The following is a 21,618-nucleotide window of genomic DNA, read 5'->3' as shown; positions in this document are numbered from 1 at the left end:
TAAATTAACTTTAAATATGTTAGGATGTTGAAGAACATAAGAAGAATAATGAGAATCGGTAATGGCAGCAGGTTTGGGACTGGTAGGAATTGGTGGAGTCGGGTTAAAAGCTGACAAGCACACAAGCTTGTTATGTTGAAGGAACAGAAAGAAAAACAGTCTTGCTAGTAAACAAGTTGTGTTGATTCTTTAGGTGCTATAACAAACTACCACAAACTTAGTGAATTAAAATAAAAATACACTTATTGTTTAATAGTTTCTGTGAGTCAGAAGTCCTGAAAGAGCTTATCTGGGTCCTCTGTGAGACTGCAGTCAAGTTTTTGACCAGGACTGAGTTATCCCCTGTCAGCTGAATTGGGGAAGGGCCCACTTTGAAGCTCACTCAGGTTTTTTGCAGGATTTATTTTCTTGGAAGTGTAAGATTCACTGAAGCTACCTTCTTTAAAGTCATCTAGAATAAAAATACTTTAGAATAAGTGAGAAAACAAGATGAAGCTTTAATTAGCATAACAGAATCGAAAGGTTCATATTCCATCATCTTTGTCATATTCTATTGGTGAGAAGGAAGTCACCAATCCTGTCAACACTGTACGAAAAGGGACTATACAAGGGTGGGAGGTGAAAAACATTGGAGCCACCCAAAGGGGGGTGCAAAATATGCAATATTTATGAACAAATGGCTAAAAGATAGATGATATTGACCTACGTTAACAACAATCAAATATTTTATTGATTTTAAGAAGACTTTGCAAGGCTTTTGGCAGGAGATTGGCATGACCCAATTTGCCTTTTAAAAAGTAGCTTTTGGATATATCAAACTGATCATTAGACAACTTACTTTACCTCCTCCCCCTTATGATGAGAAAAAAAATTCTAATTTAATTATAGAAATACAAAAAGAATTATGAAGTAATCTCAGGAGTTATGAAAGATTAATATGTTAGGCTATATGCATACACTCTTCTATTTAGTTCCTACAATAGCCCTAGAAATTAAATACTATTACATCCTATTAAATGTAAGATAATTGGGGCAGAAAATAGTATTGTTTTGCCTGGTATCATAGGCTAGTAAGGAGCTATGCCTACCTTTGAATACAGAGTTATATTTTACCCTCTTTAACCGTGACTTTCCCAAGGAATCAAGCTTTAATACCAATTAGGTTTCTACACATTTTCAATTTAATGTTACTACTTTCTCAAAGCTGAGAAATAGAGGAAGTTTTTTTTGAGAAATCCTGGACAGTCTTGAGTGCATAACTGTATATCTGCATCCAGGCTTTCTTCAAAATGTATTTGGAATTTTAAAAGTCAATTATTTATAAACTCCTATGATTCTAAGCCTATTCTAGTCACAGAATCTTGCTAATTAAAGATATTCAATAGATTTTAAATGACAGCAACTTATTGAAATTCTACTTTTAATAATATTGGCAATATTCAGGTACTTGTTAGGTCACCTGTCATGTGCACTGTGTTGTTGAATCATAAAATAAATATGAAAATATTATTTTATTCCCATTTTTAAACAATAAATTTAATATAGAATCACAAAATCTTAAAAAATTGAAATTTAGAAGTCTTAGTAGCATCCTTTACAGATATTGTCATTATAATACTTAAATAATATTTAAATAATATCTAAATAATATTTTTTAAACTCATGAGAAAATGTATACATATTTGGACTCATTTGTTCATTAACAAAAAAATTTATATATGTGTATATGATTGATATACTTATTTTCCAAGAGACTGATGAGGGTAGTCATTTTCTACACATATAAGCAAATGGTCAGTAGTACAAGCAGTAAAATTAAAATGATAATAACTAATATTTATTTAGATTTTATTATATACAAATATTGAAATAATAATGTTTAATGTATGGGTTATTTAAATAATATAATAATCATAGTTACTTACACTATATTGATTATGAGGATTTAATAATATCAATCAGCCTAGGATGTGTATCTAGTAAGAAGTTGAGTTAAAACATCATTACTGGGTCTCTTAAGCATTATCTGTGCACCATACTGCATATTCAAGATATATCAGTAGTAGTATAAACAGATGGTTGTTTCCATACCGTTTCTCTTAATTTAGGGATCATTATAATTGAGTAAAGTATACTTAGGAGCTCTGAGCAGTCTACATGAAACAGATCAAAGATAGCCTGTTGCATATTTTGATACTATCTCTTCCCACAGTTGCCCATAACATTCAGCACCGGTCCATCAAAATTAGTCAAACTGAGCCACAATAGAGTCTTAAATTTGTTTTGAATAGAGTGGAAATTCAATTACTACACAAGATCAAAGTTAGAAAATGCGAGAGAATACATTGGTCATTCTTGAACTAAACTGTAACTAATCATACTTTTTCTCCATCAGCACAAAACCATTGAAAACAGAGGAACTGATAAAACTTAAGGAAACAGCCTAGAATTTCTCTGTGGGAATAATGGAATTCAGTGGGGGATGAGTGTCCAGTGCTCTCTCCAAGTCTCTTATTCTAATTTTCTTTCACAAATGTGACAGAATTAGATCTTGAAGATCAACTGATGAAAGGCAGTCTTATTTGTTTTTAGCTATGGTTTCAAAACAAAACAGCTTAAACACTTTTGAAAATGTATTTAAGACAGTCTCTAAGCAAATTAATCCACATTTGTGCCCTTGGGGAAAGCAACATTTCAAATGTCCAATTCATAATTAAGCTATTTATAAGTATTCTATATGCCTATGTATTATTAAACATAATGCACAGGGACTTAGTTTTGTATGTGTATATATTTTCACTTTTTTCACACTCTAAAATATTTTTAATGTGAAAACTATAGGCAATTTTGAAACATGTTGATAAAAATTTACATCTCATAACTTGGATAACTCCATTTTTATTTTTAAAAGGTGAATGTCATATCTTGAAAGTTTGAAAAAATAAGTGCCAAATAGTACTTTAAGTTACTGTAATTTAATTGTTTTTGATTTAACAAATATTTATTGAACTTTTACTGTATCCAAAATTTGACAGTAGACATCTTAAAATGGTAGAATTTAATTTAAATCATTAAAATGTTATTCAATTCTTCTACCTTTTCTGTAAACCCAACAATTGAATGCTGTTGTTTTCTTCTGACCTCAATTAAGCAAAATGTCAGAAAGTCATAGGATTTCTGTCTAGTCTAAGTTGTACCAGTCTGAAAAGCAGATAAATGTAAGTATAGATAAAAGCTCTGAAAATGTTTTCCTTCTATCCAACACAAATGATGCTAAATAGCAATAAGTTTTAATCAACAGAACAGATTGTATTTATTTGGACTGCAATTTGAAGGAAAGTCTCAATTTCCAATATTTTATTTCATTTTTCCTTTGAGCTCATGATCTCTTTCTGGTCAAAAAACTTGCTACAAAAGGATTCCATTGCTTAGTGCCATGTGCCCTCATGTGCTTAGTTTATGAAGTGCATGGCTTGAAGTCATCCAATCAAATGCATGGCATGAGGTCACCTTCTAACACAAAACATTAAAAGTTGTAATCCAGTTATATTTCCTGATGTGGTATATAGATATATAGATATATCTAGAGATATATCTATATGTATGTGTGTATGTGTGTGTGTCTCTGTGTATAACATACACATATATGTGTGTATGTAGGTATACAACTACATATGGAAATATAAAAATGGAGAGGACAAAATCACCATAGTTATTCATTTTTTAAGTATAATTTAAATGTAAGAAGGATAATGAAATTTACCAATCAATAATAAACTCTTCTGAAGAGGTTCCTATTTCTTGAGGGAATAAAAGAAATATTGTTTGTTTGTTTTTTTACTTACAGCCTATTGACCAAATTAGACTGACTTTAGAGTGATTTTTGTGTCTCATTATCAATCTCCTTGATTGGTTGAGATAATGTTGAAAAAGATTGAATCAGCAAAATCAAGATGTTTTCAGTAAGGTTTTCCATAAGCCATCTGCACTGTGGTTGATATATTAATTACATAATATCTCTGTAGAAATAGATATGAATAGTGAAATGGCCTATCTCCATGAAGCTGGGAGTTCTCAATTGTTAATATTTTTAATATTATTTATAACTTTTAATTACACTTTGTTTTCTGAACCACTAAAAATGTTGCCCTGAATGCATGTGTGTATACATATGTACAAAGCTATATTTCATACATATACTAAATATATAAAATATTGTTTTATATATGTATATGTACATTTTGTATGTATACAACATATAGGTGTATAAAATATAGTTCTATATAAATGTATGTATATATGTAGTATATATATACTATACTAGTATGTATATATGAAATAGGAATCTCTTCAGAAGAGTTTATTTGCAATTTGTGAGCTTCATTGTCTGTCTCACATTATGTATATATTTCTGTATATGTATGTGTGCATACTTATAGTATACACAGACATATCTATATATCTATATGTGCGACATATATACATACACACACACACACACACATATAAAATATAGTTTGAATATGTGTGTGTAGAGATGGAGTCTCATTATATCACCCAGGATGGACTCGAATACCTGGCCTCAAGTGCCTCAAACTCCTGGGCTCAAGTGATCCTCCTGCCTCAGTCTCCCAAATAGGTGGGATTACAAGCATATGTCATCACACCCAGCTTGAAGTTATACTTAAAATTTGAATAACTATAGTAAATATGCCCCTTGCATTTTTAGATTTACTTAGAGCAAGAAAAAATATCTGTGTCACCCTGTGCATTTAAGCTAGTTTGCAAATGATAAATCTATTACTGGCTTGCATTGGTGTATTGAATGTACATGACAGCTATCTTTCTGAAAAGGTGGATTTACACAGATCTAAATGATGATGATGATGATGACAATAGTAACGATGGTGGTGGTGGTAGTAAAAAGTTTAATTACATTATTTCAGGTGTAGTATATGCCAGTCACTTTATCAACCATTTCCCATGCTTTTCTCATTGAAAATGAGATATATATTATTATTACTTCATTTTTCTGGTTGAAAAATAAAATTCAGAGGGGTTAAGTTACATATGGCTCAGGAGATAAAATCCTACTGGGAGCAGGATCCCAAGTCTGTTCAACTCCAGAAGTTTAAAATAACTACTAATTTAAACAAGCTTTTTATCACTAGCTGTTATCATATCTTGTGAAAGAGAAAATGATCATTATCAGAGAATGCTATTTTAATGACAAAAATCTTCTGGGGATGGAAATAACCACAACCTAATTGCATGTGTGCAGGCTGGAGCTTATATGTGAGTACAATATTTTTCAATTCAAATTTCATAAAGTAAAAGAGGTAAAGGATTATAAATCATGCTGCTATAAAGACACATGCACATGTATGTTTATTGTGGCACTGTTCAGAATAGCAAAGACTTGGAACCAAGCCAAATGTCCAACAATGATAGACTGGTTTAAGAAAATGTGGCACATATACACCATGGAATACTATGCAGCCATAAAAAATGATGAGTTCATGTCCTTTGTAGGGACATGGATGAAGCTGGAAACCCTCATTCTCAGCAAACTATCGCAAGGACAAAAAACCAAACACCGCATGTTCTCCCTCATAGGTGGGAATTGAACAATAACACATGGACACAGGAAGGGAAACATCACACACCCACACACCGGGGCCTGCTGTGAGGTGGGGGGAGGGGGGAGGGATAGCATTAGGAGAGATACCTAATGTTAAATGACAAGTCAATGGGTGCAGCACACCAACATGGCACATGGATACATATGTAACAAACCTCCACCTTGTGCACATGTACCCTAAAACTTAAGGTATAATAAAAAAAAAAAGAAAGAAAATCATAAGAAAAAAGAATATATACATATATACATAGCTTACTTTTTCTACTTTTTAAGTGTGTCGTTGTGCATCAGTTAGCTACTCTGATTCTCAATATTCTGAAAACTACAGATGTTCATAAAACCTAGTTTATAGGATGTCTTAATTATTAAGTAGAAAGTGCTTAGCGTAGTACTGGGCAAAGTTTAAGTGTTCAAATATGAGCTATTTTTGTTATTTGTTTTTTGTATTTTTCCAATCCGTAGACCTTAGCTGGACATTTATTTGTAGTCAGCTAGCTGATTTGTTTTTTCTTTCTACATCTCAAGACTTTGCTGACACAAATCAATAGCCAGAGGCTGGCATTAGAATAATGAAATAAAGAAACAAATCAATATTACTTTATATCAAAGAGTAAAAAAGACTCAATTGTCTGCTATCAATGGCATACGCAAGAAGAGAATGGTGTAAGAGAAACACTAGTACCTGGATCAGCTGGGTTTTCTACTCCATAAATTCTTAATTGTAACATTCCATGACTTGAAAAAAATGATTGAGAATAGTTATTAGCTATTCCTATTGTTTAGTAAAGGCAGGTAAACAGCCATCCCTATTTAAAAACAACAACAATGTAAAACAGGGAAAAACTGAATAAAAGATTAATTGTATGAAATATTCTTAATTAAAACTGATTATACTTACCAAGTCGTCTATTATTTTATCAGCTAAGCTGCAGTTTTCAATTAAAATAGGAGACTTGATTTATTTTAATGAACAATATGGCAAGTCCCTCACCCCTGAAATTTAAGTGACTTACTTATATCTCAGATTGGCAAAAATAATATTTCCCTATGACAGTAATGAGCCATGTTCTAATACAACCACCTTACATTTTTCGACAGCGTGAATTTTTCCTAACATTCTACACTTTTTCAATCCTGATCTCACCCAGGTTACTATCCAAATTTTGTCAAGGAATATGAACCAGGGGGCCAGAAAAAACTCTCTGTGGATTAACTACTTCACAAATAATTTCATTATTGTATATTTTCTAATTGACCAGTGGAATGTGTCACAATAGTTCAAGAGAAATGATGGGAAATATTTTCGTTATTTTAGAATTATAATAAGATAGGCAAGGCCCTGGGGCATTCATAATTTTTTGATTAAATGACTTGAATGTCTATCGTACAACTATGTACTATTTGTTATATTTATTATACTAGTCATGTGTGGACAAACATCCTTCCCTCTTGCTTTTCATCTTGCTTTCTAAAATTACACTGAGTAAATTTAGACTATCAGGTGTGAATTTCTTGAACGTAACATCCCTAAGTCTAAAAATTATCTGTGCGTACATATAACTTCCTGGATTCGCAGAGAAATGTTGTTGTTTTTCCTTTTTGTCATCCTTTCATATATACCTTCAACATTGTTTAATCTCCTGAGAGTATGTTGAATGTTTTATCTTTGGACTTGGTCTAACTTTCATCTGTCCATCTTTTTGCCTCTTTAATGGTCTCATATCTTCCTGACTAATCCTCTTTTGTAATCCTCCTTTCCGTAGGAATTTTCTCAGAAATCCATCCTTCCCCTGATTCATGTTGAATCGCATAACTCTCATAAATACTATGGCTTCATAAATACTATGGTGTTCCCTGATGGCTAGTGTATTGGCCTCCAAATACATTTTATACTACAATATTCTTCTGCATTACAAATATACTATGAAACTTCCTGCAAGTCATCTCTTCCTGCCTGTTCCATATAACCTCTAGCTCTAGCTCAGTATATTTAATAAACTCTCTTTCCTCTCTAAACTATGCTCCTCCATTTTCCCCTATACATCATTTACACAATTCCAAGAGAATCTTAGAAATAAAATCAAATCTTATCCTTGAAATTAGATTCTCTCCTAATGTATATACCATTTCAGTATTTTAAACTTTATTTAATTATAGTTGATATCCACTAAATACTGCATCTTTAATGAATATAATTTGATAAATTTGATATGTATACACTTCTGAAATCGTTACCACCTTCAAGATAATCACTGAAAAGTTTTCTCATGGCCTTTTGTAAACTCCCTCCTGTTGCTCCTCACAACCTTAATGCTGTGTCCCTGCGACCAAATGCCACTGATCTATTCTCGATGTATATATATGTATATATATAAAATATATAGATCAGTGCTATTTGGTCACAGAAGCACAGAATTAGAAATATTTAGTGTATAAGAATACTTTATATTACGTTGCATCTGATGGGTGATCTTTCTATCCCTTGCCTTCCTCCCACACTGCACACTTTTGAGTCTCCAATGTTCACTATACCACTCTGCATGTCTATGTATACCCATAGCTTAGCTCACGCATATAAGTGAGAACATGTGGTATTTGGTTTCTCATTTCTGAGTTACTTCATTTAGGACAACAGCTTCCAGTTCCATCCAAGTTGCTGCGAAAGACATTATTTCATTCTTTCTATGGTGTAGTAGTATTCTGGGGTGTGTATATACTACATTTTCTGTATCCACTCATCTGTTGATAGAAAATTTGATTCCGTATCTTTGCAATTGTGAATTTGCTGTGATAAACAAATGAGTAAAAGTGTCTGTTTGACATAATTACTTCTTTTCCTTTGGGTAGATACCCAATAATCGAATAGCTCAATCGAATGTTGATCTACTCTTTGTTACTTGAGAAATTTCCATACTATTTTCCATAGATGTGCTCATTTACATTTCCACCAGCATGTATAAATGTTTCATTTTCACCACATTCACACCAATAACCAATATCTATTGTTTCCTGACTTTTTAAAACTGGCCATTCTGACTGGGGTCAGGTGGTATGTCATTGTGGTTTTATTTTTAGTTTTAGTTTTCAGTTTAGTTGTTTTTTGTTTGTTTATTTGTTTGTTGTTGTTGTTCGTTTGGAGTTTTTTTTAGACAAAATCTTCTCTGTTGCACAGGCTGGAGTTAAGTGGCAAAAACATGGCTCACTGTGCATTCAAACTCCTGGGCTCAAGTGATACTCCTGCTTTAGCCTCCTGAATAGCTGGGATTTCCAGCACGTGCCACTACACCCACTAATTTTTTTATTTTTTTTTTTTTGTAGAGACAAGGTCTTTCTGTGTTTCCCAGGCTAGTCTCAAACTTCTGACTTCAAGTGCTTCTCCCACTATGGCCTTCCAAAGTACTGAGGTTACAGTCATGAGCCACCACACCTAGCCTTCATTGTGACTTTGATTTGCATTTTCCTGATTAGTAATATTGAGCATTTTTTTTATGTTTGTGGGCTATTTGTTGATCTCTCTTTGAGAAATGTCTATTCATGTTGTTTGCTCACTTTTTAATGGGGTTATGTGTTTTTCATTCTTGCTGATATGCTTGAGTTCCATGTAGATTTCGTATATTATTCCTTGGTCAGATATGTAGTTGGTGAGGATTTTCTTCTGTTCTGTAGGTTGTCTATTTACTCTGTCGATTAGTTCTGTTTTCTGTGCAGAAGCCTTGTTTTTTAACAATTATCCATCCCCATTTTATTTTTCTTGTTGAACTCTTACTTATGGTTCAAGACCCAGATCTAATAGTTTTCTCTTTCTGAAACTTTTCCAGGTTCATCGAAGCAGGGTTTTTTATGTTTTCTTTGTGTAGTCGCTCAACTCTTACTGCATGCATCTCAGGGGAGTGTATTTTTATGTTTATCACTGTATAGACACAAGCCATGTCTATTTTATTTTTGTATGCCTTAGAAACATATTGTTTATACAGAATAGCAATAATCACAATTGCTTTTTTAAATCAGATATCCCAGCTCTTCACCTTTCAGCCCTATGATAAGACTACACTTCCCTACCCTCTTTGGGCTCTTTGGGTTGTGTGGGGCCATGTTACTAGTTATGATAAATGATTTGTGAAAAAAAAATCCTACATCACATCTTTGATAGACCTTTTCTGAAGAGAGACTCTTCAGAACACTATTATCTTTCCACAGCAATTAACAATGCTCTAGGTAGCAGTTTATCTTGTAGCTTAGATTCAGGAAAACATGAGTTAGAGACTACAACTCAGTTGAGATGAATACATAGCATGAGTTAAAAATAACTTTTTTGTTAATAAATTTCCTTTTTAATTTTTTTTGAAAATTGACAAATTATGATTGTATAGATTTATTGAGTAAAAAGTTACATTATGATTTATGAATATAATGTGGAATAATTAAGCTAATTATATATCATCACAAATGCTTATTATTTTTATGGTGAGAACATTTGAAATGTACTCTTTGTGATTTTTAAATGTACAAAATGCTATTATTAACTGTATTCACCACATTGTGCAAATAAATCACAAAAAAACACCTGTTATTTCTTCTAACAAAGGCTATGTACCCCTTGGCCATTATCTTCCTGTTCCCCTCACTCCCTAATCTCTCGTAATCATCACCCTACTCTCTGCTTCTATAAATTTGATTATTTTTAATTCCATATATAAGTGAGAATTTGTCCTTTTGTGCCAAACTTAATTCACCAAGATTAACATCCTCCAATTCCATCCAAGTTGTTGCAAATGATAGAATTTCTTTTTATAAAATAAATTGACATAAAATACTTTTTGTAGAGTAAATTGACATAAAAATGACAATTAATTTTTTATTTATTTTTATAAAGGCTAAATAGTATTCCATTGTGTATATGCACCACTTTATCCATTCATCTGTTGATAAACTGTTAGGTGGATTCCGATTCCATAATTTGCCTTTTATCAATAGTGCTGCAATGAACATAGGAATGCAGACATCTTTTTGACATACTGATTTCAATTTTGTGATGGTAAGTATCCAGAAGTGGGATAGCAGGATAATATAGTAATTTTATTTGTAATTTTTTGAGGAACTTCCATACAGTTTTTCATAATGGCTTACTAGCATTTGTTAGCTTTCATTTTTTTGATAATAGCCCTTCTGGGAGACTTCTGGTGACGTCTCATTGTAATTTTAATTCATATTTCCTTAATGATTAGTGATGTTGAGCATTATTTGATATGTATGTTGACTATATGTATGTCTTCTTTTGAGAAATGTTTATTCAGGTCTCTTGCCTCTTTCCTTTGAATTGATTATTTGTTTTCTTTATATAGGTTTGTTTGAGTTACTAACATAGTTTGGATATGTACCCCTCGTCAGATATATGGCTTGCAGATAGCTTCTCCCAACCTAAACGTTGCTTCTTCATTCGTTAATTGTCATCTCTGTTGTGCAAAATCTTTTTATTTTGATGAAATACCATTTGTCTATCTTTGATTTTGTTGTATGCACTTTAGGGGTCAAATCTAAAAATTAATTCCCCAGACCAATGATTTGTAGTTTTTCCTTTATATTTTTTTCTAGTCGTTTTATAATTTCAGGCCTTACATTTAAGTCCTCAATCCAATTTGACTTGATTTTTGTATTTGGTGTGAGATAAGAGTCCAATTTCTTTTTTCTGAATATGAATATCCAGTTTTCCCAACACCGTTTATTGAGGAAACTGTCCTTTCTGGATGTTTATGTGATTCTATAGGAATTTTAGAATTGCCTTTTCTATTTTTATATAAAAAAAAGTCGTGGGACTTTTGATAAGAGTTGCACTGAATCTGTAGTTCACTTTGGGTAGTATGGGCATTTTAACAATATTTATTATTTCTACTCATAAACATATGATGTCTTTGCATTTATTTATATCTTCTTCAATTTCTTTCATTAATGTTTTATAGTTTTCATTGTACAAGTCTTTTACTTGCCTTGGTTATATCTATCCCTAAGTGTTCCATTTTTATAGTAATTGTAAATGGGATTGTTCTCTTTTTTACATATTTAGCTGTTAGTGTATAAAAATGCTACTTGTTTTGTGTGTTGACAATATTTGGTAATTCAAAGTCAAGGCTGTAACATTACCATATTTATTTGTTAGTTCTAATGGTTTTTTTGTGGGATGTTTAGTGTTTTCTATGTATAAGATCATGTTGTCAGAAAACAACAAATATTTTGTTTTTCTTTGGTATTTTGATGCATTTTATTTCCTTCTCTTGCCTAATTGCTCTGTCAATGGCTTGCAATACTGCATTGAATGGAAATACTGAGAGTGGGCATACTTGTTTTGTTTCAGATTTTAGAGGAAGGCTCTCAATTTTACATCATTGAGCATAATGTTAGCTGTGGGCTTATGATATATAGTCTTTATTTTCTTGAGGTACATACCTTCTATAGCTATTTTGTAGAGAGTTTTTTTTCCTAAAAGTATGTAGAATATTGTCAAATTTTTTTTCTACATGTAATGAGGTGATCATATCGTTTTTGTCTTTTATTCTGTTAATGTGATGTATCACATTTATTGATATGTGTATATTGAACCATTCTTGTAGCCCAGGAATAAATTCCATTTGGTCATAATCAATGATCCTTTTATTTTTTTAATTTAGTTTGCTGACATTCTGTTGAGAATTTTGCATCTATGTTCATCAAGAATATTGGTTGTAATTTTCTTTTCTTATAGCATTCTTGTTTTCCTTTAGTGTCAGCATGTGCTGGCCTCATAAAAAGAGTTGAAAAAATAGATTTTCTTTGATGTTTTAAAAAGAGTTTGTAAATGATTAGTTCTGTTTTTTTAAATGTTTGATAGAACATGAGAAGCCGTGAGGTCCTGGCCTTTTCTTTGATGAGAGACTTTTTATCACAGGTTCAATCATACTTTTCACTGGTCTGTTCAGATTTGGTATTTCTTCATCATTCGGTCTTGTTGGTTGTATGTGTCTAGGAAGTTATCTATTTCTTCTAGGTTGTCTAATTTGTTGGCATATAATTGTGCATAGTAGTCTCCACTGATCCTTTGTATTTCGGTGCTATAATTGTAACGTCTCCTCTTTCATTTCTGATTTTAAGTCCTCTCTCTTTTGTTTTCTTACTCTAGCTAATGATTGGTGAATTTTGTTTATTCTTTGTTTTTTAATAAAACAACTCTTAGTTTTGTTGATCAAAAATAACTTAGATGTTTTGTTCCACAAAAAGGCTAGAGTTATTTTTTATGAAGCCTAATCAAGTTTATCCTGACTGATAATAACTTAGATTTTCCATAAATGTTAATCGTATACACAGATAAACAGGCAAATCTTATTAATTTATGTATGCTATATTAAAATATTTTAAAAATAATTTCTTAAAATGAAAATACTTCATGGTTGCATTGCTTTATAGTGCATAGGTAATATGTTAACTGATGTACTGTAGGACACTTGATTTTAAATGGTGGGCTCCAAACAAGAACTGTGTGCCTACTATAAAATTTAAATTTATTGGGATAACATAAAAAATAACTAAGGTATGGTAATTAATGGGATTTTATTCCAATTATTAATGTTAGAAGTATTGCAACCTGAACATTGATTAATGGCCATGGCATATATTTGAGTATGCAGGCTATTGTGCCAAAGATGGAAAATCACATAGTTCTCTTTATCATTATACTTGTATTGTGCTTTGGTTTTTATAATGACATTTCACCATCATCAGATATCTTATTTTATTCTTTAATTTAATTCAATAAAGTCATTATTTCCTTTTTCCCTATTTGACAGTGAGGAAATTGAGGCAAGGGGAAATGAACTGATCTTGCCTAAGGTCATTCTATTTTTTTTTTTTTTTTATGGAATCTCACTCTTTTGCCCAGGCTGGAGTGCAGTGGGTCAATCTCAGCTTACTGCAACCTCCGCCTCACGGGTTCAAGCAATTCTCTTGTCTCAGCCTCCTGAGTAGCTGGGATTACAGGCGTGAGGATTCAGGGTATAAAATAGACATTTATTTCCAAATCTTATTACTTTCATAAAGACAGATTTCAAAATATTTAAGGTGCAACTTATGGAAATTAGTGTTCACCCTAACCATAATGCTAAAAAGTATCTATGAAGTTATTCTATTTCAACTAAGAAATTCTCCCTATCAAAATATATCATCAATAGAGATAAAAAAATGAAACTCACAGGTTGGGAAAAATATTTGCAATGAAAAAAAGCAACAAAAGCTAAAGAGCTTTACAAATCTATTTAATAAGTGAAAAGGACATCAAAGCTAATGTTCTTTTCATATATTAAATAGATTTGTAAAAGCTAAAACATGGAGAGAAATTTGAATGGACACTTCACAAAAAGAATACCCAAATGGCCAGTAAGTATGTAAAAAAGTGATTTATTTACTTTAATAATCATCAGATAAATACAAATTAGAATTACAACGCATCTTCATTCTGCTACACTCTGCAGGATAGCTAAAGTGTAGATGATGATAATAATAATAATAATAATAATGTAATAGCAGGTGTTAGCAAAGATGGAGAGAAACCAGAACCCTCATACACTACTTGTAGGTGAACAATGCAGTGCAACCTGTGTGCAAGGTGTTTAAATGTGTATACTGAAGTTAAACATATGCATATGCTATGACAAAAAATATTTTATTCTAGTATGTACACCTTAAAGAAGTACATATATGTTCACAGTAGAACTATTTATAATAGCCAAAAACTAGAAATTTCTCCAGTGTATGTCAACAGTAGAATGGAAAAATAAATTACACTATATACAAACAATGAAATACTGTATAGCAATGACAATAAATAGTCTTCAAGTTTGTGCAACAATAAAAATATATCATTCACATAATACTTAGTGGAAAAATACATATACAAGAGTACCTAATATATAATTTCACTTATGTAAATTTCTTTTTTTTTGACAAAATTCAAAAACCCTTCATGCTAAAAACTCTCAATAAATTAGGTATTGATGGGATGTATTTCACACTTATGTAAATTTCTAAAACAAACAAAATGAATCCATTTTGCTTAAAGTCAAAACTAGTGGTTAACCTGCGGGAGGGGGTTAATAACTAGGAGAGTCATGGGAAGGTGAGATCTTATAATGTGATGATAATAGTCTATTTTGTGATCTTGATGCCTTTTGCACAGTTATATAAAACTGTAAAAACTAACTGTGAATGTTAAACTTATATATGAATGTATATATGTATCATACTTCAATGAAAGCTTAAAAAGTTAAAATCAATAATCAAAATATATCTTATTTTCCAGAATTCTGTGTTGACTTTATATTTCCATTTTTAAGAAAATTGGTAAAGGCAGTGATCAGTGATAATCTTCACTCCACTTTGTGACTATTTTTCCATATATAATGAAAAGGAAAACAAATAACATCTGACATTTCAATCAGCCACATTAAAAATAATATCCAACACAGTGGTACATGACACCAAAATATGACATAAACATATATTGGCATATGAAAATACAGAGGTTATCCTCACAGTTCTAAAAAGCAGAGGGGCAAAATCATTCATTCAGTATTTCGTTGATACTGTAATTGTCTACCAGGCAAAAGTGTGACACCAATTATAAAAAATAAATTATAATTATTACAGTTCGTTTGTTCTCTCAGCAAATTATAAGAGATCTCAGAATAACAGAAACCTAGAGCTGACAAGTGCAACTTTACTGGAAAAGAAAACAAAATTAAACCCTATATTCTTCAAGATCACTTGAGAATTTGTGTTTAAATAATTATTTCAGATGATGCTTGTGCTCCTAATAATCAATTAATGGGGAAAAATATCTTTTCATTACCTATTTGAAAGCAATTGTTATTTGGTGCCTACTCTGTGCCAGCACAAAATATCTATTTATCTAGCACCCAATAGTAAGCCCAGTGGCTTAATATTTGGAGACACACCAAGATAGTATAAGATAATTACATTCTCAACCAATGTCATGGTAACAAGAAAATGATAGATGCATTTTGCTTAACATTCAGCGTATTTTCTATTGCATAGATGGCAAAATGTTATCAGTACTGCTTTAGATTATTTCTTTCAGAAAAGGGCTGGGTAAGGGAATAAATTATTTCAGTTTATAGAAGGATATTGAAGTTAACTGGGACGTGAATGTTGGAAGTGAAGATGATGTAGTGTAATGAAATTTTGAATATAAATTAAAAGTAAACCAACAAGTTGTGCCAATGGACTTGGTGTGTGGAAAATCAGGGATGACACCCAGGTCTTAGACTGGAAACTTTGAAGAAGTGTTGACATTAGCTAAAATGGGAAAGATTGAATCTTAATAATATGGTATGAACCTGCTCGGTTTGTGATCCTCAGGAAAGGTCTACTGGAAGCTCTGTATGAGAATCCAAAGTTTAGGAAATATGATAGCACTAGAGATGGGACTGGACCTAAAGAGAAATTATTGGAAGTTTAACAAAAGAAGCTGAAAACTGAACCTTTAAATCTTCCAATATTTGGAGGTCAATCAGACGAAGAGGGCCAGCAAATAATCTGGAATGAACAGCCAAGTAGAAAAGATGAAAATAAGGAAAATAAATTTCTTTAAGAAAAAAAGATACTGACAAATATGACAGCTGATCCTGAAAAAGATTGAGTGTGATGAGAACAGATATCCTGTGAGAGTCAGCCAAGACATCCCAACAGTACATGAAGGCTTGTATCTATTTAAAAGTATTTGAACAGGATTTAGTGCAATTTTCATTCCTGGATATTACAATTGGGAAGTTAACCTAGAACAACCGAGTTGGAAAGCTGCTTAAAAATTTTGTGAAGAGAGCCAGGCACAGTGGCTCACGCCTGTAATCCCAGTACTTAAGGAGGCCGAGGCAAGCGGCTCGCTTGAGCCCAGGAGTTTAAGATCAGCGTGGGTAAGGTGGCAAAACCTCATCTCTACAAAAAGTACAAACATTAGTGGGGCGTGGTGGCATTTACCTGTAGTCTCAGCTACTCAGGAGGCAAAGGTGGGAGGATCGCTTGAGCCTGGGAAGAGGAGGCGGCAGTAAGCCAAGATCATGCCACTACACTCCAGTCTGGAGCCTGGGCAGCAACAGAGGGAGACCCTTTCTCAAAAGGCAAAACAAACAAACAAACAAGAGTGGATAAGCAAACTGGCATACTCAAGAGAATGTTAAACATGTTGTTGAAGAATTTATGACATAGAAAATGCAAATATTTATAGTTAAAGAAACAACACAATCGTAAATAATGCATATAGAATTGATAAACAGCTGTATCTATACATATACATATGCAGATATAGTCTTTTTTCAGGGAGAAAATATATTAAAATGTGAGTGGTTTCTCTAGGTAATAAAAGTATGGCTGAATTTATTTCTTTACATTTTCTGTATTTAAAACAAATTATTTGCCATTACTTTACAACTGAAAAGGAAATCTAGTCTCAAAAAGGTTTTCAATATGTTTAAATGTATTGCATGATGTTCAAATTTTATAAAATAAATGCTGTAACATTATCTTTCACAATTTTATTGAAAACCCCATTGTTTCCTACATCATATGTAAAAGAAAAATTTTTTAGACTATGATAAAATTAAAACAACTATGATTTCAAAGAAAAAATGACTTTTGAATATCTGAATTACAAATCAGCTTAGGAAATTAAAATGTACCTATTTTTACCTACATTTCCACTTCAAGAATTGTATCTTAAATAAATACATAAATGAATAAATAAAATAAAATATATAAATAATTATATAAGTATGTAATGACATCTACACAAGGATTATTGTATAAGCAATATTATAGTAGGCCACTTGGAAATAGACTGAATATCCATCAAAACAGGAGTAGCTGGATAAGATGAAATGTGACACACCCATTAAATAAAAACAGAACCTCTATATATACAATCTCCATATACACACAAAATAGCAGTCCATACTATATTCTTGACATGAATAATAGCAAATGACATGTTGTTTATTTTCTCAGTGAATATTACATTGTAAGAATTTCCTAGGTAATTAATAGCCATACAAATATTTTTATGCCAATTAATGGCATATTTTTTAGTGTATCAATGAACTGTAATTTATTTAATCATTTTCCAGCTGTTACACGTTTAGAAGAAAATACATACACGAAGTTTCTATGCATTTAGTCTCCTAGAGTTTCATATATAAAAATGTGCACTATATAATTTTTCCATTACCAAAATTCCCACATCATTATTCACAGGAAACATAATACATATTTATCACTGGGAGTATAGAAGGTTTGCAACATGATTCTTTAACATAAGAAGGCTTCTTAATTATGAAAAACTTTTTGTTTTAGTCTGCCATTGCAAAATACCATAGACTTTGTGGCTTATACCAGGAATGTATTTTCTAAGAGTTTCAGAGGCTGGGAGCCTGAGATTATTGTGCCATTATGGTTGCTTTCTGGTAAAGGCTCTTTTCCTGGCATGCAGATGGCCATCATCTTGCTATGTAGACATGACGTCTTTGTGAGGGTGCTGAGAAAGAGGGAACTAGAAAGAGCAAGCTCTCTGATCTCTTCTTATATGATGTCAATCTCATCATTAATTCCTCACCCTTATAACCTTAGCTAAACCTAATTACCTCCCAAAGACCTCATCACCAAATACCATCACAATGTGGGTTAGGGCTTCAACATATGCATTTTTGGAAATACAATTCAGTTTATAGCAGTCCTAACATATCAAACTGTTTCTTCAAGCAATCTATTGTCTTGTAAACCAACCCTTTATCATATATTTGCAGAATATATTGATATTGAGAAAATATAGGAAAGTAAAATTAATGTTTAACAAAGCTATCTAAAATATTGTTTATTCATTATTCTGCAAACACAGCATTTAAAAAGAGATATTTGAAGTGTACAAGTTTACGGTGAATAAATGGTCATATACCAGGTATGGGATCATTAAATAACAAGTGGAATTATTTTAAAATATGTAATTTTGACATTAAGCAAATACATGTTTTCAGTTCACGATCGTGTAGTATCAGCAATTAGAGAGTTTTAACTTCTCAGCATAAAGTATAATGTAAATGTATATTTTATCACCACAAAGGTAGAAGCCAAAATCTGAATACCGATATTTTTTCTCGATCTGAGATTACTGTAAACACATTTTTCCTAATTGAATTGTAAATGATAAAATATTTAATTCTTAACTTGTTAATTTTGTTATATCTAAAATATTGTTTATGTTATTTATAAATATTATGTGGAAATAAAAGCTTAAGATGAGGATAAATTTACAATGTGATTAACGTTTCAAGAATTCGGGTTATATTTTCTTATCTTTTCTTGCCAATTTCTTAATCTTGTAAGGGCTTTAAATTTTAGTATAACTCAAGACATCAATGAACAAATTTGAATGCTAAGGATACATCTAACAGTCTCAAATGCATGAATAAATTTATAAAAATGAGCTTAAAATTACTAACAGAAAAAAAATTTGGTTTTATAGATGCATCTGAACAAATATAAAACCCAATTGGTTGTAGAGGTGCATCTGAACAAATATTTTTTTATTTTTCTCATACCTGGTACTACATTTGTATAAATGTTTATTTAAAAAATAAGCCTTAGAGTAGGAGAAAAAAATACAGTAAATAAGACAGGAAAATCCTATTTTCATATTTTCTGCCTAAAATCAACTGGAATATATTTATTGTATATTTTGTATATTGATATATAATTATATCTCTCTATCTCAAAATTTTCCATTCTCTAACTGACTTCCATGAAGAATGTTGTAGACTTACAACGTTTCATGAATTATCTTAAGTTAGGGCGCCATTGGTTCCCAAGTAAGTTTCAGCTGTTGAGACTTCACTCTGCATAGCTTCAGTCTACGTATGCTTTCCCTTGTGAGCAGCTGCTCAGGGCTCTGTCAGAAACTAAAGTCCAAGTACGTAATCAGGTGTGCTCCCAAAGATTCTAACGGTTATATTGGTCTTATCTACTGATAATTCAGAACCTTCTACTTAAACAGAAGTATTCATTGGAAGTCCCTTTAAACCAGCTACATGTATGAAGATTTCCTGTTATCCAGGGGTTGGCAGGCCCCAAGAAGACTCACGGAGTGGCTACAAAACAGAAGGCTATTCCTTAAACCCATCATTGTCTTAAAAGATACTGAGATGTGCCATCCTAGAAACAAAAAAAGACAGCTTAGAGCTCAGAAAATAGAAAAAAGCAATTGCAGAATCTAAAAAATAACACTTTTGCCAACAAGAAAATATTCTATTTTTCAATAAAGACATTTTCTTTATATATTTTTTTATTATACTTTAAGTTCTAGGGTACATGTGCACAACGTGCAGGTTTGTTACATATGTATCCATGTGCCATGTTGGTGTGCTGCACCCATTAACTCGTCATTTACATTAGGTATATCTCCTAATGCTGTCCCTCCCCCCTCCCCCCACCCTGCAACAGTCCCCTTCCTGTGTCCATGTGTTCTCATTGTTCAGTTCCCACCTATGAGTGAGAACATGCAGTGTTTGGCTTTTTGTCCTTGCGATAGTTTGCTGAGAATGATGTTTTCCAGCTTTATCCATGTCCCTACAAAGGACATGAATTCATCCTTTTTTATGGCTACATAGTATTCCATGGTGTATATGTGCCACATTTTCTTAATCCAGTCTATCATTGTTGGACATTTGGGTTGGTTCCAAGTCTTTGCTATTGTGAATAGTGCCGCAATAAACATATGTGTGCATGTGTCTTTATAGCAGCATGATTTATATTCCTTTGGGTATATATCTAGTAATGGGATGGCTGGGTCAAATGGTATTTCTAGTTCTAGATCCCTGAAGAATCGCCACACTGTCTTCCACAGTGGTTGAACTAGTTTACAGTCCCACCAACAGTGTAAAAGTGTTCCTATTTCTCCACATCCTCTCCAGCATGTGTTGTTTAGCAAGGGAAGATCACAGAAATGCTAGAATAATGTATCCGGGCATGTGGGAGTGGGAGAAATGTCACAGGACAGGAAAGAGATAAGTAATACATCAATTAGTAAGATTTTAAAAATATATATATATATACACTTGTAAATTCAGGGGGTACATGTGCAAGTTTGTTACTGGATATTGATCTAGACAGAGAATTTATCACTAATTAGTAGGATTTTTAAAGAGGAGTTTCCACTAGTAAGAATTGAAAGCCTTTGGAAAGTGCATATTTTACATAGGAAAACAATCTGGAAGCACAGCATCTTACTGATACTATGAAAGTCCCTGGACTTTCATTTCATCTCATCATTGTTTTCATTAAAACGAGAGGTAACTGGTAGCCTTTGAAATACAAAATTCAATAAGTTCAAGCTATGTAATTTTGTGAGATTTTACCTGCCTGAACCATGGTTTCCTCAACTATAAAAGAAAATACCAATGACTTCTCTTAATTGTTTAATAATTATGAAAATGAACATAATAGGGCTTTTCTACTGTTCCATTCAGTTGTTTATTTCTATGAAAATAGAAAATTGATGAGATTGTTAAAATAAACCTTTTAAACTAAATTTGTATTGACTTGCATTCCATACTGTACTCTCACCTCAAGAAAGTTATAGTGTAATGTACTCTTCCGGTATTAGGGAATCATATTTCAACATCCTCTAGTGTCCCTAAAAACTCTAAATAACCTATAAAAATTGAAGATTGCCTTTTAAAAAATTCATTTTAATATAATAACATTTATTATAGAATAATAATTTTGCCATATTGTGTCATTTGTGGAATAATGTGAGACATTTCAATTTTAACCTTTACCATTATGAAATAAATTTCTCACAATCTGCAGTGTGTAAAGGAGCAAGAACTACCTAGTATCTTAATATTTGCAATGTATTTGTATGCTTCTAGCTGCAGTTTGATTTTAAATGT

The 21,618-nt window shown here is 32.0% G+C and overlaps 1 long non-coding RNA gene across 2 annotated transcripts; it reads right to left on the bottom strand.

The window, feature by feature from the left end:
• Positions 1-349: 349 nt before the first annotated feature.
• On the bottom strand, positions 350-19,570 carry LOC129462795 (uncharacterized). Of its 2 annotated transcripts, none has more exons than XR_008650956.2 (3): positions 19,492-19,570; positions 16,661-16,788; positions 350-451 (listed from the first exon to the last, which is right to left on the bottom strand). It is a non-coding gene; the product is annotated as an uncharacterized lncRNA (long non-coding RNA). The 2 variants fall into 2 exon arrangements; XR_008650954.1 differs by having other exon boundaries at positions 364-465.
• Between the last annotated feature and the right edge of the window lie 2,048 nt (positions 19,571-21,618).

Source organism: Symphalangus syndactylus, chromosome 2, assembly GCF_028878055.3.
Source record: "Symphalangus syndactylus isolate Jambi chromosome 2, NHGRI_mSymSyn1-v2.1_pri, whole genome shotgun sequence".
Taxonomy (NCBI): Eukaryota; Metazoa; Chordata; class Mammalia; order Primates; family Hylobatidae; genus Symphalangus; species Symphalangus syndactylus.
Note: the sequence above shows the minus strand (reverse complement) of the source record. Positions and strands in the feature narration are given on the sequence as shown.